This window comes from Eulemur rufifrons, chromosome 7 (genome assembly GCF_041146395.1).
Source record: "Eulemur rufifrons isolate Redbay chromosome 7, OSU_ERuf_1, whole genome shotgun sequence".
NCBI classification, from domain to species: domain Eukaryota; kingdom Metazoa; phylum Chordata; class Mammalia; order Primates; family Lemuridae; genus Eulemur; species Eulemur rufifrons.
The window spans coordinates 231,324,282-231,349,893 of NC_090989.1; the positions used below are offsets into that span (position 1 = coordinate 231,324,282).

The 25,612-nt window shown below is 37.4% G+C and overlaps 1 protein-coding gene across 5 annotated transcripts in view; it reads right to left on the reverse strand.

Moving 5' to 3' along the window:
• The window catches only part of PTPRD (protein tyrosine phosphatase receptor type D), a 493,549-nt gene that overhangs the window by 439,791 nt on the left and 28,146 nt on the right, over positions 1–25,612 (reverse strand). The window contains exon 2 of one of the 5 annotated variants that reach the window (XM_069476478.1): positions 5,762–5,767. The exons of the other annotated variants lie outside the window; for them this stretch is intronic. The gene's annotated coding sequence lies outside the window, so the exon portion shown is untranslated. The remainder of the gene's footprint in view (positions 1–5,761; positions 5,768–25,612) is intronic. 5 annotated transcript variants of the gene reach the window in all.

Genomic DNA, 25,612 nt, shown 5'->3' on the forward strand with positions numbered 1-25,612 from the left:
CCTTTTATCTGTATCAAACTACTCTGAAAGAATTTCAGATAATTACAGTAGACTCTCTAACAGCATTTATATTCACAAAAGCCAAATTTGGGGGCAGCAACATAACTTTCCCCTAAAATAAGGAATAAATTATGGAGTTGTCTTTTGGTTTCAAATTGATTTTTAACTTCACTGACCTGCCTCACAAAGACTTAACAAGAAAGAACAAATGAAGGAATAAGTTATTTTAGATGATAGGCAACAGCAATGCAATGGATCAGGATTTGGGGGAAATGACATGTGAACTTATGATTATGCAAAGAAATCATCAAATAGTCCAAATGCCTTTGAATAAATGGCCAATGAATGACAGTATATAAAGGAACATAAGTTAATTTTTTGTATTGCAGATGAATTATTTGGGCTCCAACCATAAAACCAAGTTGCTTATCTTCTCAGAATGTACTTAAAACTCTTAAATTCATAAAGTCCCTTAGTCTGAAGGATGGAACCTTTTTAAATTTTCAGAAGTCATTTAAACGTTTCATTAGAATTTCCCAGACATGGCCAAAATGGGAAAACATTAGCACCATCCACAACTGTGTTTATTTTATGTGATAAAATGAAATTGCCTACTTAGGAATTACAACAAATAAAGTATGATGGAGAATTAATTTCACACTCTAAATAACATGACCAATACAATGGGTCACTGGACTGACAGATAAAAACTTTAAGGGTGTGGAAACTGAATAATAGCAATCAACAATCATTTGTTACTATCTCAGTAATATTTTAATCAGAGCCCACATGAGAATAAATTGTAAGGTCCTTTTAGTGCAGTCCAAAAATGTTTAGGGTTAGAAAATTATTACGAAATCTGTTTCTTGAAGGGGAAATGCATAAAATCACAAAGTCAAAGTTATCTATAGCAATCTCTGATACTGTCACTATGTTACAACGCTTAAGTTCTAAAGGAGAAGATTATATCTTCTTAATGTAGCCTTATTTTGAAAAATAAGCTCAAACAAAATATACAGAAAGTACTCACCAAGTTATATGTTAAAAAAAAATCAAAAAGCACTTTTTATCTCATACAGTTACATGAGGGAGCAAAGTTCCTTTAACTTTGATAAGGAAGCATATCTGAATAAATTAAGTGCCAAATGATAAAATATGATAACAGTCAAATCAGCTTTACGTTTCTGATAAAAACAAATCCAGTCAGGCCTTTTAAAATAATCTACACACACGTTGGTAGCCACAGCAGAAAATGTTATAGGTCAATAGATGGTTTATGAACCTACTGGATGAGGGGATAAGCAAGGATGAACAGCTCTTACTGTTAATTTCTAAGATGTAAGTAAAATTTTATAATATTTAAATTTCCTAGGGGGGATATTTAAGTATATAAAACTGAACAGTATTCTATAATAGAGACTAATGAAGGCCAGTGAAACATTTGACCTTTAACATTAATACAAAATGTTCTTCAGTAGGTTGACACTCAGATATGAGAATGGTCGCACTAAATTACAATGATCCTCATTTATCAATATCTTAGAGTGAGTATCGCACAGCCTAGAATATCAGTCATAAGAGTACTTATGACTAGGAAATATAAATTTGGAATTTAACTGTCTCCCCTCACTATCTAATTTTTTTTAAAACTCTGTAGATATCTATGGCTTCCTGATTTGGATTACATTAATTTAAAAGCCATAATTTATCACATCAAATCATCTTGTGCATGGTAATTCACGGTTTTGAAAAAGAATGCAATACCTATTTTATTCAGGTAATAGATTTATGTGTGAGACTAAAAACAAAAGCTCTGAGCTTATGGTTAAGAAATTCAAATTTCATTAATCCAGAATTAAAATAATCAGAAATGACAAATGGCCTTAATTTATTTCCTAAAAAATAAAGAATAGCAGATACTTTTGTTGGCAAATCAGAACATTGCTAGAACTTGAATAAGTTTTCAGAATAAATACGAAATTCAATTCACATTATGTACAGAATATTTTACATGTTAAAATTTTTTTATTCTAGTTTATAGAACTGAATAACCCAAGTAAAATATTTCTGTAATCTCCAAACTACCACAATGTTAGATTAACTGGAACATTTCATTCTCTTCTCTAACTATTCAGGATAAACTGAAAATTGCCCTAACATGATATTCCTTAATATTAGTCCCTATTCAAGGGACTTAAAGTACACAAGATTTGATCGTGTTATAAAATAAATTCAAACCAAAAAATGAAGGTAAATCCTAATATGATTGTGTTATGGCCAAGAGATTTACTTCCAGCTCTGCTAACCATACCTGTAATGTGGAATAATACAAAAACCTCATTTAGTTGTGAATCCCAAACTCTTCCACCATCAATTCATTTTTGAAAGCTATCAAATAAATAGATTGTTTAATTTTGATTTGTTTATTCTATCCCAACACAGGTCTCAAAAGTAGTGAGATAGCCAAAAAGGAATCTTGATGATATGCAAAAAGGATATCTAAGCTATATGTGATGCAGTTGAAAAAAGTCCTTTCTGCACCACCACACATTAATCAAGGGCACCTCGCCCTGGGGATCCCTGGCCATGGGATTTTATCTTGCTTGTCAAACATCCACTATTTGGTGGAGACTCTGTGACACTGTCTTAAATGCAACCACATCTGTGAAGCTCTATCTCATCCACCAACTACACATGATTTCCCTCTCACTGACCTCACAGGGTGCAGAGCTGAGCCATTTATTCCACTGTACTTTGTATCAAAGATAGTTGTGTGTTTGTTTTTGGCTCTCTTCTAGACTATGAGGTCCTTGAGAGTGGATAAGGTGTCTTTCCATATTTGCATTAATTCACTTTAATATCAAAAACAGTGCAGACTCTCAGAAAATAAATTTAACAGAATCTTTCTTTCAAGAGAAATGGTAACTTGGCTTAGAGCTCTGGAACTAAAGTTGTATAAAATATCTCATGCTGGACTTACATGGAATTCTACCCTTATACTTTACAGAATAAAATTCTCTCCTTTTTTATTTCATTATATAATAATTAGAATATTTTAAATACCTAAGTATTCATCAAATTTTCCTTTATCTTTTTTTGGTATTTCTTTCCCCAGTCAAGTCTTAAAACTTCAAGTAAAATAACTGAACAACCTGATGATGTAGGGTAAATCCTAGTATCATTAAGTCCAGATAGCCATAATTCTTTCAGAAATATCAAGATAATAATCACTTTCAAAACATTTGAAAGTTTAAATCATACCAAAGTGCCATCCTACCATTCCTCATACCAAGAATGCAGACAATACTGCTTTCAAATGGGGATTATTTAGAGAATGCAAAAACCAAACAATCCCGGGTTTGCTGGTCTAAGCACAATAAATCAGTAGAGAAGTTCTGATATTTACTAACAGGAAACAGATTATAAATGGAAGACGTTTAAATCTAACAAAATCATTCTGAGTCATCCTTAATAAAGAGTAACTTCCTGTTGCACTCCAAAGCTAGCATAGCAAATCATCTAAAAGCTGTGACGATTTTACTCTCCCATTCATTCAACAAATGTTTATTAAGCACCTACTCTATGTGAAGTGTTGATCGTAGAGGCTGTAATTCAGCAGTTAATACATGAAAGCTGTGTCTTCTTGAAGTTGACAGGTAGTTAAATACATTTAATCTGCAATACTGGCTCTGACTAGTGCTTCAGTAATCATACATAAATACAGTTATTTTAGTCACAGACTTCTCATTGATAAAAATTTACAATGAGCTATGAGTCAAAGTATCTAGATTCTAGTCTCATTTCTGCAGTTTAAGCACCTCAGAGTCTCCGTTTCACACAGAAAGCTGCATGATTAAGTCTAACCCTGCTTTCCTTACAGGTTGTTATAAGGATTAATAAAAAGATCCAATAAAATGCTAATGCACTGAGCCCATTTATCATACATACTATACTAACTTCACATGCATTGCTTTATTTAATACTAATTACAGTCCCATGATATTATGATAAGATCCTCTTGTTATCCACATGTCAAAGTACATAGATATAGATAAGAAACATGCTTTTCAAATATTTCTTTTTGTTTTAAAATGACTGCATTTATTTGCACATATTATTAGTCCAAGTAGAATGGTAGAAATTAATTCATAGGTTATCGTCCTTAAAGGCTTCCTCAAGGAACCCTAGTGTAGGTGATGCTAGAATGTGTTTTAGTTTTGTTGTGGTTGGTATGAAAAAGAATCCCTGGAGCCATTTCAAAATTCATTAAAGAAAATTGCCTCTCTAGGCTGTGACTTGGTGAGTTAAAAAAAAAAAAAAGAAAAGAAAATTGCCTCAGGGTGACCCCTGAGGTTCTTTAAAGTTTCCCAGCAGGAGGAGGCTAGGAATTGTCCAGTTTGGAAGATGTAAGAACTACAAATGTCAGTCCAATGAAAAAGAAAAGAAAGGCATCTGGGACAGGCAGGCAGTAGGGTAGAGAGAGGAAGTGTTAACTTGCAAACTCCTAATGTCTTTAATGTTAGCAAAGATGAAACTTGTTTATATCTCTTCCTAGAAATCAAGCTCAAAGTCTTAGAGACCAACCGAAAACTCCAGCTGCCCTCCCAACTTATGCCCTCCTCCATAAAGGTGGTATAGTAGATGCAGCCAGCTTCAATTAACATTTAACCTTTATTCTTTTATGTTTAGATGCACTCAGTAGTGAATATCCGTCACTCTTATTTACTCTCTCAATTCTCCAGAGAAAGCCTCCTTCCTTAATTACACTTTTAATGTTTATTCCCCCCACACATATACACACTTTTTTTTTTTTTCTGCCGAGCTGGTATGTGACCCTAGTCAATCCAGGAGAGATTTTCCCAGACTCAAAGGAAAACAAAATTTTGTTTTTCAAGTACGGAATCCCTACTTTCCCCCAAGCAAATACCAATAAGTTTCTGTTGGAAATTTAAAATGTAGTGCTGTGTCAATATTTTTTTAGTGAAGATGGTAAATGAACATTCATATCCATGAGTTTACAAAGTACGCAGGCATAGGATAATACCGCCTTTATTTTTCCAGGACATGAATATATGATCAAATAGCAATCATCGCTTAATCTTTTTCCCTCCTTCCACATAATGTGTGTGTGTATATATATACATGTGTGTATATATACACACATATATATATGTATATATATGTGTGTGTATATATATATATACACACACACATATATGTTTGTATGCATCATGGATTGCTAAAGACTGCTCATCATCAAAAGGTTTAATGATTATTTTTTAGCTCATTAAGAAATATATGTATGCATATTTTTAAAATAGTGATTCCTGTTTTACATCATATAAGTCATTTAATTATTTATCTGAAATGGCCAAAAGATATTTGTCAGAAGGTGATATTAGTAAAAATTGTATGAAGGCTATTATTATATAAATGTATGAACTGGGAACTCTGGTTCAGGTAATTGTTAGCAAAAGCTCTGCAATTGTCCTGAAGACCACATCAGAAGAACGAGAACAAGTGGTTTGAGAAGAAAAAAGAAGTTTATTATTATAATTTTCCAGCAAATGAGGAGGATGGAGACTACTGTCTGAAAAATGTCATCGTTCTAATAGTAAGCAGAAATATATTGCTTTTAAAGGGAGGCCATTCAGCTTCAGGCAATTGTTGTTTAACCATAGTTTATGATTTTGATGGTCCCACGTCCATCCCATCTCCACCCAAGACAATCCTGTGACCTCTGCCCACCCGGGAGGCCCACCCGGACCTCCAGGACCTCTGCCTGATTGTGCCCGCCTGGTCTAGGTGGGACTGGCAGTTCTGCCCAGCCATCTCCTATAGCACAAAAAACAAAAGACATTACCCTGCCCCTCCCAGCCACTGGCCTGAAGCAGGGATGCAGGTTTTAGTTCTCAAAATGGAGTGGAGGATGATTTAATGAGACAGAAAATATTTTTGTAATTTTTTCAGGCCATTTCCTCTGTCACTGTCAATATTTCCCTTCCATATCTATGGGAGGACGGCTGACTATGCTGTTACAGTCCTGGATTTGAACATTAATGCTCAACACAACATAACACAAATACTTAATTTAATCTCTCTGAGCCTCAGTTTCCTTATCTGTAAAGTAGGAGTAGAGATAACTAGGCATAGCTTTGCAAGGAATAAGTATAATATACATAAAGCATAATACCTTGCTTTCAAACAAATAATTGCTCCCTTACCAATTTCTCTCTTGTGGGGGTCACAAGATCATGATGATGCGGGTAGTTTAGGCACTAACCTTCCAAAGGGTCACAAATGTAAGGATAAATCCAAAAATGAAAATGCACCGAAAGCTATGATTGACTCACACTGTAATTACTTAGTTCTCAAATATTGATATATTTAATAAACTTCGTTTGTCTCATATTGATCATTTTGACATCCTCTTGTGAGAATTAAAAATGGTGCTTGTGTATCTATTTCACTGACTTTAAGAAATTTTTGAATCATCCTGAGTATATTTATTCATTCTGATGATGTGAAGTAAGGGTCACCCACTAAACCTGGCTCCTAGTGTTACCTTTCACTGTGTCGTGTGGCCTGACCTCTCCTGAGTCTCAATTTCAACCCTTAATGGTGTCACTAGAATTTTTTGCACACTATAGACATTGAAAAACATTTTAAAAGAAAGAAAAAAGAAAAAGAAAAAAGGGGAGGGGAGAGAAATCTGAATGGAGATAATTCCCACTTCACTTCTCAAATGAGATAAGGAAAAAGGTTATAAAAACCCTAAAATATTATTTATTACTACTCATCTGAAACTTTTATTCCATCCCATCACTTGGGTCAGATTGCACCAATCGTTAAACTGCTTTCTTGCTATACTCTTATTTATAACTCTTTCAGAGCTCTGGTTCTTCCAGCCACTTACACTCACAGAGTCTATGAATCTGTAGAAACAAAATGTAGGGATTATTTGAGTTCACATTCCCCCAGACCCGTTATAGACTAGTCCATTGATGTGAATTGGTGAAGGGCTTATAGGTACCAGCCAAGCATAGAAAACAGTACAGAAATGTCTACTTCAGACACAGTGTACTCACATGGGTCCTGAGGTTGTTTCCCCAGCCTCATCTCATTAACAATAGGCTCCAAGAACTATCCATCCAAGCCAAAAAGCCCTCTAGTAGAGGACTTTCACAATTCTCTTCCTTAATGACACTCCCTGTCCCAAAGACAAAGGAGGCAGGAAAGTGAAAGGACATGCACAGATAAACTGAGTAATTACAAAGAGTTTAGGTGCCTAAGGGAAATTTCGATTTGCCGGGAAAACTGGCCACACTCTGCCCACAGGATAGTCTCAAAAGTGGTAATATTTCCAATTGCAAATTCTAGTTCCCTCCTTCCAGGCGAATTTGTAAACCCTAAGGCCATTTGCTTTTATTCACAAAAGATCCTGGCAACCCCGAGATGATTTTTAGGAGTCATATAGCCTTGGGGAAATTATTTAACTTCTTTCAGTCTCAGTTTCTTCATCTTTGAAATGGAGATAATAATCATATTTACCTCCTAGAGCAGTTAGAAGGGTTAAACAAGAGAATGCACGTAAAGCAACTGACACACAATGGATTTACAGCCAATGTTAGCTATTATTTTTACTTATCAATGGGTACACAAACATGCTGTTTGTGAAACAAATTTCCCTTCTTTTCCCTGATCTGAATAAATGCACACCTCAGATAACATGAATAATATTATATACCATAGCTATTAGGCTTACCATACAATTTAATTACCTGAAGGAATAAACAGTGGGTAATGATTTCTAACATCAATGGAATTAGTTTTGCCAGTGAGAAAACCAAACTCAATTGGAAGCTCTTTGACACTCTCCTCAATAATCTACTCTTTGCAGATCCTCATAGCAATTACAGCTTATAGCAGTATTATCTTTAACCTTTAAGTTCTTTACATTTATATTTATATTATAAAAATTATGAACAATTTTTGGTAACATTTAGAAACAATTTTTGGTAATGTCTTTTGTTTTTTGTGCTACAGGAGATGGCTGGGCGAAACTGCCAATATGCCTATTCATAATAACAGCTTTTTGGCAAAAAAAGAAGAAAAAAGCCATGTCAAAAATCCATTGATTGCTAAAAAATATGTTAAAACATACACTAAAATAAGTGTTTATTCTTTCAGTGTCTACTGGATTTCTTTTCTTGTGTTTTAAATCCATTATTTCTCTTAATAATACAACAATATAGGCAGTTTAAAACCAACTATCCTGAATGAAGAAAACACGTGTGGCATGAACTTTCCCTTAATCAGAATACTCTACCAGTCTACTTCTTTCTTATTCTAACAACCTTGAGGAGTGGCCACCTTTCAGTGCACTGGAGAAACAAAAGTGATGGAGACATGATCCCAGACCACAGGATGCTCAGACTCTGGTACAGAAGACATAGGGAAACCGGTAAAAACTGGTTGTGTTGGCTGATGAGACGTTTTACCACCTCCCAGATATTGTAACATTCTGGGCCTTCTAAATTTGAAAGAGAATCCTGATGACTATGCCCAAGTAGAAATCTGTTTTCTGGTTCTGCTGTAACAGAGCAAAAGAAGGGAAGCTCAGAAGGGACAATATCGCCCTGTTGGAAGAAACTTTCACAAAACTTGTTTTCATTTCATGAGACCTGTGCTTAACAGATGCAAGTCATAGGATCAAAACTCATACCTCACAGATACTATAAGAAGAATGAAAGAAAAATTAAGATCACCATCCTTTGAGGCCTAGCCCCATTTAATTTCATAACAATACTATGAGGTTACTAAAATCCAAATTATAGTAGAGAAACTAAAGTTCAGAACGATCAAATAGCTCAAGTCCACAAAGCAAGTTAGAGCCACAATTCAAATTCATGTCTTCCCCCACTTGAAAGTTCAAGCCAGGTGGTCTCTCTCTCTCTAAAAACTGCATATAATTGAAGGCAGCATGAACATCAGAGTAATCCAACCTTAATATCAGAAATAAAGATCTCATGCAAGTCATCTTTATAGAATAATCATGGTGAGAAAACCAGTGGCTTGTCAATCTTGTAAAATGATTATAAACCTCAATTGCAACAGAAAAAAAAATAGAAAAATGAATAGACAGAGAAGGAAAATCTTCTGAATGTCAATAATATGACTTACAACATACACTTTTTTGGTATTTTAGGAGCTAACTGGCCCATCTTAATGTGTATATAAATATCACACTCTCATTTCCCAAGATTTATAAAATGCTGACATCACCAGTAAATTGGTTTCAAAATTCAAACTACAATCACATAATTTTTTAAAAAACACAGAACTTATATTCATGTGTAATGAACAGATGCAAACCTACCCTCCCATCAGAACTCTTCTAGAGATTTAAATACCACCTGCTACCCTCAAACAAATGCACCTTGTCTCCTTTTACATTGACTTCTATGAGTCATAGAGCTTAAAAAGTGCATGTTCTGAGATTACCTGTAAAAATCAAGCAATTATTGACAAAGCCTTCCTAAAATTAATTGCATATGTTTAAGGCAATCCAATATTTTAATTTCACACCTTGGCTGGCTTCAGAGATGGCATGATCGCTGTACTATAACTGAAAACTGAGATTCTATTCAGATTTTTTTATGCATTCTGATTAAAGGGGTTTTAATGTAAGAGATGTTTGGATTACTATTAAAATCATATTTTAAAAACCACTTTGCCCAAATTAAGTACTCAAACATCCTCCCTTCACTTGGCTGCTGTATTCAGATCTACTATAATGGTGCCAGAAATATATTTGCACTGATATAACTTAGTCGATGGAAATAAAAACCTAATTCTGTCACAGGAGTAACTAGGACAACTAAAATGCAGGAGTCTCCATGAACTGCCTTTGTTCCATCACAATTATAATGACAAAATTATTTATGTTAAGGGAATAGCTGCTGACACCGAAAGAAGTAGGAAGTAAGGTTTTAAAAAGATGAAAATAGAAACTGTGAGCTTTCATAGACTGTAGTTCATTTGAAGATATGAACCACTGCACCTACCTACCCAGTCAATACTAAAGAACACTGTAATCAAACAAACAAAGGAACTGCACATTAGGAGAGAATTGTACTATCATTTAGAAAGTTTCACTAGGTTTCTGAATGGGTAATTTTACTGGTGAATGGTTAATGAACTTAGATTAGCTTTTTTTTTTTAAAGGATTTTGCTTTTTATTATAATTTGGATATTTGGTCAGAGCTGACCTCAGACCTTAATCACCCCATTTTAAATAAACTTATGAAATAAAACACAAAAAGTCTTTCATAGTTTTTCAGAACTTGACCTTACTAATAATTCCAACAAGTGTGGTCTGCTTCTTTGTTGAATTTTGTTTCATATCCCCAGTTCCTCCATTTCACCTTAGAAGTGTACCTCCCTTAATAAAATAACCAACGAAAGTGGGCAGCAGTGGTTTGGGGAGATGCAGTAATACGGACCTAAATAGAAACAGTATCCCACTGAATACATTGGTTCATTCTAGCATATTCACTCTTGTATATAAAGTTCTATGTAAATTAGAAACCTAAGTTTCAGACACTACTTGGGGACATGTTTGCTCTGCACAATGAAAATCAGGCATTCTGCACAAGCTGGTGAAAGTCCCAAATGGATTTCTCCCTGCTCTTCATCATGGACACCACTTTAAATCCAATAGTATCACCCAGGGTTGTCTCTTTTTCTCTCACCAACATCCTGTCTGCATCTCTGACTGACTTAGGATTTAGAGGTCCAAAAGGGTTGAGTAAGGGATGCCACCATACAACTGGAAAAGAAGTTTTTTAATTAAAGGGGACGGCGCGAGAACTAGCCAAAAGTAACCCCACTCCCACTTGCTCCCTTCACCATAACCCTATTCTGTGCGGATGATGTATCATCAAGACTTTTTCATGGTAAGCACTTTTAGGAAAGCACTAAGCCAACTCCAGATCCACTAACTCTAAAATGACTGTAATGAAACACCAAATACAAAATTTATGTGCCAGTAGAATTCTAAAAGCATATGTCGCTTTTTCGCTTTCATGGAGAAAACCATAAAGAACATGACAGTGTAAAACCCCATAATATACTACAGTAAACCCCAGAGACACTCAACCCTTATTAGCCAGCTGGCCCACTTAGGGATGGGGAGCCTGTGGCCTTCTGATTTCAAGATTGTTCTTCTTTAAGCACCAAAGAGGCAAGAAAAGCTTCCTCTTTCTCTGTCACACCCCTTTTAATAAAAGGATCTGTTCTGTAAAATTTGGATTCAGTCAAAAGGCCACATTCAAGGATCCAGAAGGCCACATGTGACCCCAAGGCCACAGGTTCCCCACTCCTATATGGGATTTTGATAAAAATTTAGATTCATGGGACCCAGACTGGACTCACTGAATCAGAGACTCTGGATGAGGAGCCTCTGGATGTGCATTTTCAAAGGCCTCCCCAGATGTTTCCTACACATACACTATTGACTTAGGCATTAACAGAATGATCACAAAGAGATGAAGTAACACAGTGAGATGGAACAGAAGTGCCCAAGCAGAGTAAAAGCAGCCACTAGCCATAGAAAAAAATTAAGGAAGGAGGCCGGGTGTGGTGGCTCATGCCTGTAAGCCTAGTACTTTGAGAGGCCAAAGCAGGAAGACTGCTTGAAGCCAGGAGTTCAAGACCAGCCTAAGCAAGAGCAAGACCCTGTCTATACAAAAAACAGAAAAATTAGCCAGACATGGTGGCATGTGCCTGTGGTCCCAGCTACTGGGGAGGCTGAGGCAGGAGGATTGCTTGAGCCCAGGAGTTTGAGGTTGCCATGAGCTATGATGATGCCACGGCACTCTAGCCTGGGTGACAGAACGAGACCCTATCTTAAAAAAAAAAGAAAAGAAAAGAAAAAAAGAAAGGAAGGAAAGTCAGAGACCACAGTCCAATGAGACTAACAAAGACCAAAACTGGTATATTCAAGGTCACCAAACTAGTTGTTACATTGTTTGCACCTGAAACCATCTCCTGCCTCCGATTGGTGCCCATTCCAGCATCTTACATTCCGTCTGTTTCTATAAAACAAAAGCTTGACAATACTAGTTGTTTAAACTTCACATTTTAACTTTGTAAAATATCTGTATATTCAAATACTAAGACAATATATATGTTTATACAGTCCTTTACCAACCAAAAAAACATGCTTCCAAGTTCCTTATTATTCTCTGACATAACAGTGTAACGTACCCAGGGTCGGTATCAGCATTTCCATCTCATACAGGTGGAAAAACTGAGGTTTCCAGAGGTTTGTAAACTCTCACGAAGGTCTTATAGCCCTAACAGGGAAGCCAACACTGACCATCTTTCTTAAAGCTCAGTCTTCCTTCCACTTCTAACTCCCTGAAATTTGTAAAATGCTCAGCGGGACCTTGTACTTTTTTCCACTTCTCAGATTTAAAGATTCAGTCCTCCAGGATCTCGTTCTGAATTAGATGTTACCCTCTGCAACTAGACTCTCTGAGCACATACCTGAAACTCTGGGCGATAACCACACAGTTACTTCAACGGATTTCTATACGATAACTGGCAGAAGTTTGACTACGCATACAAATCCAGCAAATAGAACACTGCTGTCAAGAGCCAGTGTTCATTGTATTATCAGTTACAGCCCGATAATATGATATGACGGGTGTGAGGCACAAGCTACAAGTCTCTCCTTCTTAAAACAATAATTGTGAGCTTTTATTCCTCACCAGGAATATCAAGGTCATTGTCTGGATCAAATCTAAAAGGGAGCTTCCATCAACAGATGTCATAAGAGATGAGCACCAATTTGACATGCTCTTGCAAAACCATCACCTGCTATCAGAGAAGCTATGACAGCTGTGTAGGAAGACAATGTGGGCCAATTCATCAGTCCGCTGGGCCCCAAGTGCTCCCCTCACGGATATGACAAACATATGCCTTACTGCCACACAATGGGTGTTTATTACTGTAGGGTTGTTTGTATAACAATCCAATTAATCTGTGTTGATAGTAATGTTCTTTTTTTGTAATTGACAGAAAGCCAGAATTGCATAACTCCATTGAATGACTGCATCTTTTGCCACAGTATGACAGACTTTGAAAAGACAAAGGTAGACTGTTGGCACACACAAAATCCTGCCAAGACATAAAATGCCCATCTCCTTGGCTTTGAAATGATGTGATTTTTGCCATGTAGAGCCTTCTGCCTCCTGCTTGGCAAAGTCTCCTTTACCTTTGGAAAACTCAACTCAAGCATCATCCTGATCTCAAGCTCCCCTGCTTCCAGAGCCTAGGTAGGTATTTTAAAGACAGACTCAGACTGGATAGGAATTAGGGTCTCCTCAAAAACTCAGATCACTTCATTTTAAGCACAAGCCGTTCTGCAGCTGACCATTGCCCTAAAGGAACGTGCTCTCACAGTTACTAGGTCTTCGGTGTTTCCAGAGAAGTGCAAGGTCTGAGTTTTTATTTGCTATTCTTCAATTCTTCAATATCTGCAACTGTTTTAATTTTGGTAACCTTGAAAGTAGAGTTTGAGACAAGGACTTGCGGAGAGTTTATTTCAGAAGTAATTCCAAGAAGCAAGAAAGAGAAAAGTGAGGCAAGGAAGAAATACAAACCAACCAAGGGGTGTTAGCAGGGTCCCAGAATCTTCTCTGTGGATGAGGGAAACAGCGGCATCCACCCCCCAGCTCCTACACCCTCTTGGTTAAGGGTTGTTCCTCCAGGCAGTAATTCCCCTACACTTCCCAGCCGTACCTGCCAGTTTTCTCAGTCTGGGAGAAAGCCTTGAACAGGAAGGCAGCAGTGGTGCCCGAGGTGGCATGCAGTCAGCACAGCATCCGTGCAGTGACAGCTCTGACTGAAATCAGCGGTGACTGATGTGATTTAGGGCACAAAAATAAACTACGACAGCAACTAATAAAGCTGTGAACATCGTACAGGTGAAACAATTAATGGGCACGGGCCTGACATGGCAGGTGAACTCCACCTGCTTTCCATCTCGAGGAAAGCCCTCCCTGACCTCCCAGGCCGGTCCCTTACGGTGGAACTCCACACCCCACCACCACGAGTTGGCATTTACACACTGAACCCCACCATCTGTAGCCCAAGCACATCAACCCCCTGGGTGACGAGAGCCCTGAGAGACACTGTATCTTGTTTATTATCCCCAACACCTGAGTTAAGGAAGGTGTTCAATAAAAATCTACTGACTGAATTAATTCACGGAAAAGGCCCATCGGTGTTTATGGAACTGAATAAATGAATATGATATAATCTCTAATAGAGCTCTGTTAGCTACAACTATAACCCAAACCCAATCAGGAGAAGCAGTCTTAAGGTCACTGAGGAACAGAACAATCACTTCTTAATTCCTGCCCCAAAGAGCCTTATGCCTCAAAGATGTTAATCACTGACAAAGATGAACTTTGTTTTCTGAAAAGGTGATATTGTTTCAACTATTAAAATTATACTTTCTTAACATATGTACTTTTTCATATTAATCAAAAAGTCTGGAAAATTATCTTTGCCCCCAGAAAAGCAAAACAGCTATAATTCAATGTCATCATCTGCTACTACTGAAACTGAATTTTACAACCTAGACATTCACCTTCTTTCCCATGCAGACTCTGTCTTGATATTTGTACCTTTCTCTAAGGCTCTCAGAGCCTTTCCCATTTGAAAGGCATTGGCTCTGGCTGGGACCTAAGACCTCAGAGGCCTGGGTAAGTATCTGCTTAAGGAAGCTTCAGGAAGATCAACACAGGTGGGGGCATTCTGAACTGGGAAACATCCAACAAAGAACAAGGCTTCCCTTTTATCAACCGAGTAGGGACCTCAGCATAATAGCAGAGCAGGCTGCATGTCCCTATCCTACATATGGTACAAACAAAACCAAAAAAAACCTAAGTACTCATTAGAGAAAGCCAAATGCAGAATGACAATATCCCCAACAGACTCCATTCTTTAAAACAGTAAAGAAAGGCCCCTTGTGTTATTAATAAAAACCTGCTACATTATTTCTGGCAATTTTGGGGGGGGGGTGTGTGTGTGTATACATTTATGTGTGTGTGTATATATATCCACACACACACATAGAGAAAAAGAGATATTGACGTGTATATCTATACACATATAGATACTGATATATTTGAAAGTATAAGAATCTATACAGATGGGTTCTTACAGAAAATAAGTCACTCTTTGGTAATAATATTATTTATATAACTAGAAAGGAGTGAGTAAAGTTTTCATGTAATTGGTTTGAAAAATTAAGAAGCCCCTATTTTGGTAAACTTATATCTAACAGTTCCCACTTTTATTTTTACTTTTGTAGGAAAAAATAATTTCTGTTGATGATAAAACTACCTAATATATTCTGAAAGATACACGTGCAACCACCTAAGAAAGATCAACCAAGAGAGGCAGAAGGTGAAGAAAATTTGGCAAGAGTTGAATAAACTGACTTCATTCTAATCTTCCAATCTTTAAGCTGTTGACCTTAAACCCATTGTCCTAAAGGAACTAGCCAAGGCCACTACAAGGTGACAAACATTACAGATTCTTGGGACACCTGGGTGGGGCTTAAAGGCTAACAAAATATACAAACATTTTTTAAAGAAAGTAATTTCAATGATCTCAGAATTACCTCAGAAATACTGTTTAAAAAAAAAATCCAAGCCAGGCTCAGCGGCTCACACCTGTAATCCTAGCACTCTGGGAGGCCAAGGAGGGCAGATCACTCGAGGTCAGGAGTTCGAGACCAGCCTGAGCAAGAGTGAGACCCCCGTCTCTACTAAAAATAGAAAGAAATTATCTGGCCAACTAAAAATATATATAGAAAAAAAAATCATCCGGGCATGGTGGCACATGCCTGTAGTCAGCTACTAGGGAGGCTGAGGCAGTAGGATCGCTTAAGCCCAGGAGTTTGAGGTTGCTGTGAGCTAGGCTGACGCCACGGCACTCTAGCCTGGGCAACAGAGCGAGACTCTGTCTCAAAAAAAAAAAAAAAAAAAAAAAAAAAAAAAAAAAAAAAAAAAAATCCAGTTGCCCACATCTTGAGGAAAACAGAGTCTTGAGTAATAACTAACACAGCCTGCTGCAGACCCAGTCCTGCCACATTAATCTAATCTCCTCTGATGGAGTGACTAGGCCCAGTAGATCAAGGGGAAGAAGCCAGAGACAATTTATATTTGGATTTTCACAAAGCTTTTGATTCTGTTCCTCATGACATAATCATCAATAAAGTGAGAAAATAGGATCCACACTGCATAGCTATGAGATGGCAGGGAGGTCATGCCTGGTGAGGAGCTATCGATGGAAAAGTGTCAGCCTCAGATGGAGTATAACAAATGGGGCTCCAGCATGGTCAATTCTGGGCAGTGCTCTGGCGGACATTTTTCATTAATGACCTGGAGAGTGGAATAATTATCACCATCATTAAGTCTGCATATGAGACCAGACTAGGAGGAAGGGTTGAGGGGAGGGAGGGGAAGAGGCCAGAGGGAGTCACTAGCCATTAAGGAACAGAGTATCAGAATTCAAAATGACCTTGAACGTTTGAAGCAGCAGCCACAGACGGAAAGCATTTTAGGGAACAAGTACAATGTATGCTAGTCCTTCTCCCAACATTTTCCTTCTCTCTTTTTCCACAGGTGGGGAGGCCTGCTTCTCTCAGAAAGGGCTGCATTTACCCATTTGGTAAATACACAAGAGATGCTGTGCTGAGTTCCAGAGAGACTTTATTAAGCAGTACAATAATGTTTGGGAGGCCTTCCTTGATCATTCTGGTCCAACTTTTATTTTTATTTTTGTTTTTTTTAGAGACAGAGTCTCAGTGTGTTGGCCAGGCTGGAATACACTGGCTATTCACAGATACAATCCCACTACTGATCAGCACCCGAGTTTTGACCTGCTCTGTTTCCCACCTGGGCTGGTCCACTCCTCCTTAGGCAACCTGGTGGTCCCCCTCTCCTGGGAAGTCACCATATCGACGCCAAAGTCAGTGCAGACACCCAATCTAGGCATAGCACAGCCCACAACTCCTGGACTTAGTAATCCTCCTGCCTCAACCTCCTGAGTAACCGGGACTATAGGCACACACCACTATGCCTGGCCTGGTCCAACTTTTTTCCCTGTCCCAATCTTAGTTACTTCTTTTAGGTGCTTTCACATTTCTCTTAAGCCTTCCTCTGTGGCAGAACACTGAAGCGTAATCAGATTTATTTATTTGTCTTCCTTCTAAATTGTTAATCTCTGAAAGGACATGGGCCACAGATTCTGCACCTCAGTATCCCCAGAGTACAGCACCTGATGCATAATGGATGCTCCGTGTTTATTGATTTGGACCTGAAAACAAATTATACCCATGCAAAGTAGGCTTTATGCAAGTATTTTTTTTAAAAGCCTTGGGGGTGCTGTCCTGAAACTCAAGAGTTAATGGCCTCAATGTAGCCAGAAAGTCAAGGTTAAAAATGCAGATCAGGGCGTCTTCTGCATATGTGGTCATTGCATATGCAGGTTAAGCAAAGAACTATTCTACAGAATGAGTAAGGGCAGAGAGCAAGACTAAGCAAGAATGTCTTGAAGGAGAACGGCCTTAAGGGGAGGAAAGAAGGGATGGTGGGAAGAGAGGGAAGAATCCACAGAAGGAATGTTCAGGAACCAGGGAAACCAGGGGAGGCTGACAACCCAAGGCTGTGGCCAATAAGAATGTCCCAGGAAGAGTGAGGTCAGCAGTGCCAAAGGCAGCAAAGAAATGAAGAAAGAAGAAATACCTGGGGAGGAAGCCCTGTATGACACAAGCAAGTCAACAGGTGTTGGAACAGTCAGCGAAAGCAGAAGTCAGCCAGCCAAAGGCAGAGATAAAACAAGGACATGGGTTTGGAGAGCACAAAACCAACTGTGACGCAGAATATATAATGCTCCGAGTAAGCATAAATATATTCACAAAGATGATTAAGAAGGGAAGTTCTTCACTGTAGTAGTGTTGTATGTAGATAAATACATACAAATACAATATAGACTGTACAGCAAATAAGAGATATACAAGGTCTACAAAGTAATAAGACTACTTAGAAAAGAAGCTCTTAACCTTAGTAAGGGGGGGAGGACTTCCATGATTGCACTCAAAGTTCTGTTTATATGGGCACCTATGTAGTTTTCTGAGGAAGAGCATTCATTTCAGTAGATGGTAACTTAGAACAAATGTGTAAATTTTGTCTGAAACTACCTCTTCTTATTCAATAAATGCTGTCTTCAACTAAGGCCAAATCTGTCTCACCTTTATTATGGCTCTAATTCTGGCAGTGGACAAGAATTATCATATCCCACATTTAAAGGTGACATCACTTTATAGAATTTGGCTTTTCTTTCAATTTTCTCTTTGTTTTTATCAAGGGTAGAAAGTGAGAGAGCAATATAGAAAGAAGAGATAGTATGGGACCACTCATTTGAAAATCCCACATCTGATATAATCTGTTTCTGTCTTTAAATAACGCCTCTGTTGTTTCTACGGTCATAAATTTAATTGGTTTATTTTAATCACAGAGAATGACAAGCTACTAAAACGTGTATATTCCAAGATAATCCACAAAATCCAAAATAATAAATATTTGAGGTGAGTTAGACTCAAAATGCAATCTATTCCTTTCCAATAGGTTGTTTAACTGGCAGCGTTATTTCAGATAACTCAGATAAAGGATTAGTTTAGAAATTAAAAATGAGCATCCAGTAGTAGTTATAAAAATTGGAATGCTAACATTTACTCATCAGAATAAAAGAATAACTCTAATACAATCATGTCTCATTATTATGCATGGATTTTGTTACCAATCATGGGATCAAAAGTTAGAAGCTATATGTTACAATCTTTAAAATATTCATGTCAGTATGAACGGGTTTTCTTTTTCCTCACCCCCTGCACAAAATTATTTCTAGGCAATTTTTAAGTCACTGTATTACTGGCACTAACAGTGTTGATACAATTCTTTAGTTAAAGCCGTGAAGTCTGTTTTGGAGTATCCAATTCCAAGGACCTAAACCAAGGGGTGAAAATGAAAAACTGCAAACACGTGGCTGATTAGAAAAATAGTTATAATAGGCCTTACTGCTGTTATTATTGAATGTACAAGTGAAATAACCATTAGCCTGTTTTAACCACTGGAAAACACCCTATGGTGGTACTTGACTGATTCGATGCATTTTTGTACACAATTGCTGTGCTAATGGAGCAGACATTTACCCCCTAACAAAGGAAATCTCAAATGTGAGCCTTAGGGTTTACAGTAATTCCAGAATACCAAACCACTGCTAAGGATTTTAAATGAAGCCCCTGTTGATGTATTTGCTGGTTAAACCCTTTGTTTCCTCAAAATAGTAACATCACACACAAGACAAATTATTGACAAATTGCAGAATTTCAAACAAAGATAAGTAGGAAATTAAAAATCCATAACAGACACATTAGCTTTAGGAAATACATTTGACAGAATATGATTGTTGGTCTAGATCCAGTTTTTTCTTTGCGTATTTCAAGACATAAAGGTCTGCGCGAGGCTCCTATCATCACAGTATACTGAAGAACACAACTGGTTCAGCTACAGAAAGAATGCGATGAGCCAAGCAGTCTTTTGATAGCTGAGGATAATCTATAAACACAAGACACAAAGTTGACCCTGAAAGTGATCTCTTCTCACCTCCTCACAAGGATGGCGAGCTGGTGATATTGTTATAGGGTACAAAACAGCGTTTAGGGAAGGTTCCTAAAGGAAATCATTCTTCCATGCAACCATGTTGCTATGGTAACCAAACCAATCAAGCTTCTTCACAAAGGCTTTTATGTCAACTTCTGTTAGCAAACTCATATAGAAAGTATAACTCAACTAAATTAACACGACGTTTGTTACCCTGTTAGAGATAGGCAAAAGGTACTAATCTTTTTAAAAATTGGAGACATATATACTCTTCCATATCAACATCTTAAATTAGTCAAGTTCAGTCTTTTTATATAAACAAATCTTCTTCAGGAATAGCAGTACACACCCTTTCCAAAATGGAGTCTTGCCCCACCTCCTCAGGAACACAAGAGAATTTTTACATCTTGCTAAATCTTTTATGATCATTTCTTTGCAAATCTGTGCTATAGATAAATTTGTATAATAAGTATAACTTACCTGGCAAGATCCTAGCATTTACCACCCAGCATTTTTAAGGCAAGCAGAGTAGGTGGGGAAGCAACATGGATTCATTTTATTAAAGGGTATTTTCCTTCAGCACAGCGTGATGAAGCTATAATATCAATTATAGTCTTAAATTTAAAGGCCATTTCATGTTAGTGACATACTTTCACACTAGGGTAACTCCATTCCTATGAAACATTCCTCATGCTAGTTAAATTCACTACTTAAAAAGCAAAACAAAAACTATGAGCAAGAGCTTTAATGAACTTTAATAATCTGACACTCAGCTCCAGAGCCAATGGTTTTTACAAGAAAATGATACTTTATTATTGTGTTGAGTAAATCTTTCCTATTCCTATCTTTAATTTCATTCAGAAATACTAAAAGAAGTTCTATATCCTCTGACCTAAAAGTTCTGTTTTAGATTTATATAAAATATGACCCATATTAATTTCATAGAATGATAGAACTCACAAAATATCTAATAAGCAAGATGATTATGGGAGTACGTCCAGACTCTGCCCTAATAGACATCTTAAATTTCAAATAGGTGCTGTCCTCTTCCTGGACTCAGGGGTACAATTTCAAGATTTATGATAATCCAATTTTATTCCAAAACACTTGACAATTATGATCAGATTGGAAATAATAACTGAGATACATTTGGACCTAACTAAAATTAGTTGCTGAGAGGTTTTTAAAAGGCAAAACATCATCAGTACCATTAAACATAAATTTTGATCTGAAGCACTCACAACTTGGTGAAAATATTTTCAGGAAATTTTAGCTTACGTTAAATTATAACTCTGAATTATAATTAAGAAAATCTGAAACACTGTATGAATCAAAATTATCCATTTTAATTTCTAGGTGTTTGATATCAATAAGCTAAAGGTCAATCTAAAGCTTTGGGAAAATATTACTTTAATCGACTTTATCATTAAATATAAAATTAGCTGGCCATGGTGGCTCATGCCAGTAACCCCAGCACTTTAGGAAGCTGAGGAGGGATGATTAAGGATCCTCTGAGCCCAAAGGGTGGAGGTAGCAGTAATCTATGATTGGTGCTACTTCACTCCAACATGGGTGATAGAGTGAAACTCTAAACTAAATAATTTTTTTTAAAAAACACACCTAAATTTATGCAGCTAATCTTAAGTATTGATAGCATTTTATATTTGTGTGGCCACTGGAAAATTTAGAGTGTACATTCTATGCCTTACTTTATTTGATTCTCTCTATAATTTTAGTAGATAAGGAGGGAGATAATATGGGAAGAAAATGAACCTTAATTTGGTTTAATAACTCATTTAATTATAATACTGTCTTTTATAATAAATGTAAAATTAATCATTTAGTAAAACACTTATTACAGGCCAGGAATTGTCCTAAAAGCTTTTTTTTCATTGTTATCATATCATAATTTCACGTATATACATATAAATATAATATATACATATATAAATGTCTTCAGTTTTCAAAATAATTGAGATGTGGGTATTCTCAACTTACAGATTAAAAAAATGAGTCTCAGAAAGGTGATGCAGTCTGCCAAAAGCCACACAGTCAATAATAAGTCAAGTTGCCAGAATTCAAAACCAGATCCAATGATTTGGTATAATATTCATTTGCCCTAAGAACAGACCAAATACATAGATGTGCTTTTTACAAGATCACTATTTCTTATACATGATATTTAATTGTTGCTAATATAACATAACATTTACAAAATGTCAGGCAAATAGTTAATTTGGCTTTGGTAATTTCAATTTTGCCTTTTAGGGATACATTTGGCCATTTTTTATAGCAATATAAATATAGCCATTCTAAACACATAGCTGTTTGCTCTAACAGCAAACAGTTGTTTGTTTGTTTTGAGACAAGAGTCTGGTTCTGCTGCCCAGGCTAGAGTGCTGAGGCGTGAGCCTACCTCACAGCAACCTCAAACTCCCGGGCTCAAGTGATATTCCTGCCTAAGCCTCCTGAGTAGCTGGGACTACAGGCACGTACCACCACACCCAGCTAATTTTTCCTATTTTTAGTTGAGACAGGGTCTCACCCTTACTCAGACTGGTCTCGAACTCCTGACCTCAAGTAATCCTCCGGCATTGGCCTCATAAAAACGACAGAAAGATCACAAATTAACAATCTAAAGACACATCTCAAGGAACTAGAAAAGGAAGCGCAAACCACTCTCTCTCTCTCAGGGTTTCTTCAGAGTGCACTCATTCCTGAACTCCATCACCTGCTGTACTGAACGTGGGCACTATAATCACCCCCACCCATCACTCACTCCCTCCACAACTCCTAGAAATTCAGGGCAATGTCTGTTGAGGCTTGTTCCTTTTTCTCTTGGCAGCTCTTTGGAGAGGGCCTCAGCTATCTCTCATAGGTGACTCAGACCTTGTCCCCAAGAAACATTTACAAATCCCTTGTACCAAAAAACTTTGGAGTGCAGGTCAATCCCAGTCCAGTCATTTTTTTTTTTTTCTTCTACTTTGTGATAAACAACTAACCAGCCCAATCTTGACCCTTTCAGACTTTCTAAGCAGGAATAATGGATGCCACCAATCCACTAACTCCCTTAAATTTCAGGAAACGTGAACCTCTAAAGTTGCTCCCTTGAAAGTTTCTTTCCCACTTGGCTTCATCAGGGTGGTGGGAAAGGTACTCACAGGCTAGCTCTTGCCAAAAAATTTGTCTTCATGAATCCTCTTCTTTATTCCCAGCCCCTGAAACAATTTTCCTTTATTTACTTTGAAAATTTGTCTCTTGATTTAGAATCTGAATTTGGTATCTCATATCTATCATCTTTGGGTCACAGCCAATACTTCTGTTTTAATATCCTTATCTGTATATTTACAATTAGTTTTATGGGCAATTGAAATGTTATCTGAATTGAGTTTGAAATCAATTTCAAATGATTAAGGTTTTTTTGATATTGGTATCATTTTAAGAACTTAAATAGCAATTATAAAAATATCATTATAAAATAAATCTCTTTGACTTTTTCTATTTTGATACTTTATGTTTATTATTATTTGTCCATTAATAAAGCTGTGCTTTTTAATGGATGTGCCAGATATTCAATAGTCACTACTTTGGGATATTTTTAATGATTATTGGAGAATATATGTTCTCATCATTAGGCCTAGAATAAAACAGATTTCTTCTGAAAAATAATGACTCATGATTTTTGACAAATCATTAACAAATGATTATTAAATTAATATATGTTATCCTCAAACATGTGCTATATTTCCCACAATATCCTAAGAAAGCTAAGTCTCTAACAAGGCAAACGTCTTTAAATGTTCTGTGATTCTAGGCAGTTATAGGATTTATTGCCACCACTTAGGCAAATGTGAAAGTAGAAAACACATTTTTAGTTGTTTTTGTTTTGCTTAGTAAGCATTTTCCAGCTTCTATTATTTGGTAACTACACAAGGGGCTATATGCTCATGTTTCTCACTCTGTACCAAGTTAAGTCACTGATTTCCCCTAATGATTTAGGACATCTGTTCTCTTTGACTTCCGCCCCTGAAACATTTATCCATTTAAGGTAATGTTTGCCCTAGCAAGGGCTCTAGTACCCCAACTGCTATCAAAGCAAATGTAGATTGAGAAATAAAAGGCTATAAGAACTGGGAATAAAATGTTAAAGTGCAAACCAATACAAACATGTGTTCTGACAGAGAAAATGCACTTTAAATTGTGCACAGCCAGGCACTTACTACAATTTGGAAATTCTCCCAAAGAGAGTAGAATTGTTGCAGTTATACCTTGGTTGGAAGGTTAGGGACCTGGTGTTGAAGACTAATGTAAAAATACTACCACAGGGGAAGGGGAAATCACAATGATTTACTGAGATAAAATCATTTTGAATGGCATACACATACTTACACATACAATACCAATGAGAAGAAATAATATTCATTGAGGACTTATTTGTATTATGTATTATACCTCACAACCCTCTGTGGGGCTATTATTTTTATCCCCAAATTACACAAAAGGAAACACACAGGTTAAGCCATTTGCCTAAGGTCCCACAGCTGCCAATGGAAAAGAACTGGAACATCGTTCTGTTAAACTTCAGCCCCCTTATTTCCCCAAAACGACTATGCACGCTGCAGTCACTTATTAATACTTTAAGCTAAGGCAATTTAACAGGTTAGAAAGCAGAAAGGATTAACAGATTTCCATTCCTCCAAACTAAACCCAACGTTCACACACACTGGGATCTTTCTAAAACACACTCTGGTCAGGTCAGTCCTCTGCGTGAAATCCTTCAGTGCTCTTCCATCTACGGCTGAGGGAAGTACAGATTTTCAATACTCAGTGTTCTGTTTCCATCTTACTCACTTTAATACCCCCACTCCCCACCTCCCCGCCGTGCTGCCAGCCTCCTCTTCTGTCTTGGTGTTCTCCCCCACCATACTAGCCTAATTTTCTTCCCACCACTTGGGCTGCTCTTTCTCAGGCTTCTTACAAGTTTCACCCCCTCTGCCTGACCTCTAAATGTTCAGTGCTCTACTCACTCTCCCTTCTAGACATCCCTGGATGATTTCATCCCTTCCCACATAGCTTTAATTACCATCTATGTTCCAAGCATTCTCAAACTTTTATCTCAACAGCAACTGTGCCTTTGAGCTACACAATCACATAATACATACTCCCCCGCCCTGGATGTTTCATGGGCACCTTAAACCAACACTTTCCAAACTAATTCCCCCACCCCCCAGCAAGGTCATTTGCCAGCTTTCTCCATCTCAGGAAATGGACACCATTTCAAGACAAAAGCCTACCTCTACCCTCAATTTCTTCCTGATCCTCCTCCCCTCCTCCAACGGCCCCTAATTCAATCAATCAGAAATCTTGTTTCCACCACCACCACCATCTCTCATCCAGACAACCTACAATAGCTTCCTAAATGGCCCTTCTATTTCCACTCTTGTTACCTCCCAATCTATTCTTTACACAGCAGCCAGAGTAATCTTTTTAAAACAAAATCCAATGTGTCACTCTTCAGCCTACAACCCCACCCAGGGTCTCCCATTGTGCCTTAAATGAAATCCAATCTCATTATCAAGGCCCACGACCTCCTGACCAGCTCTCTCCAATCTTAATTACTTTCCACTCTCCCAGTCTGCCACTCTCCAGTCCTGCTGGCCTCCTTTGAGTTCATCAAACAGGTATTTCTTGCCTGTTGTCCTTCATTCATGCAGATACTACTACCTACATCCAGCTGATTACTTCTGATCCTTCAGGTCCCTACTGAAATGTTGCCTCTGCAGAGACAGTTAACAAGACCAGGATTCTAAGAGGGCACACACCACCTCTTATTCCCATCATAGTCCTCAACCAATTTGTAGTTGCAT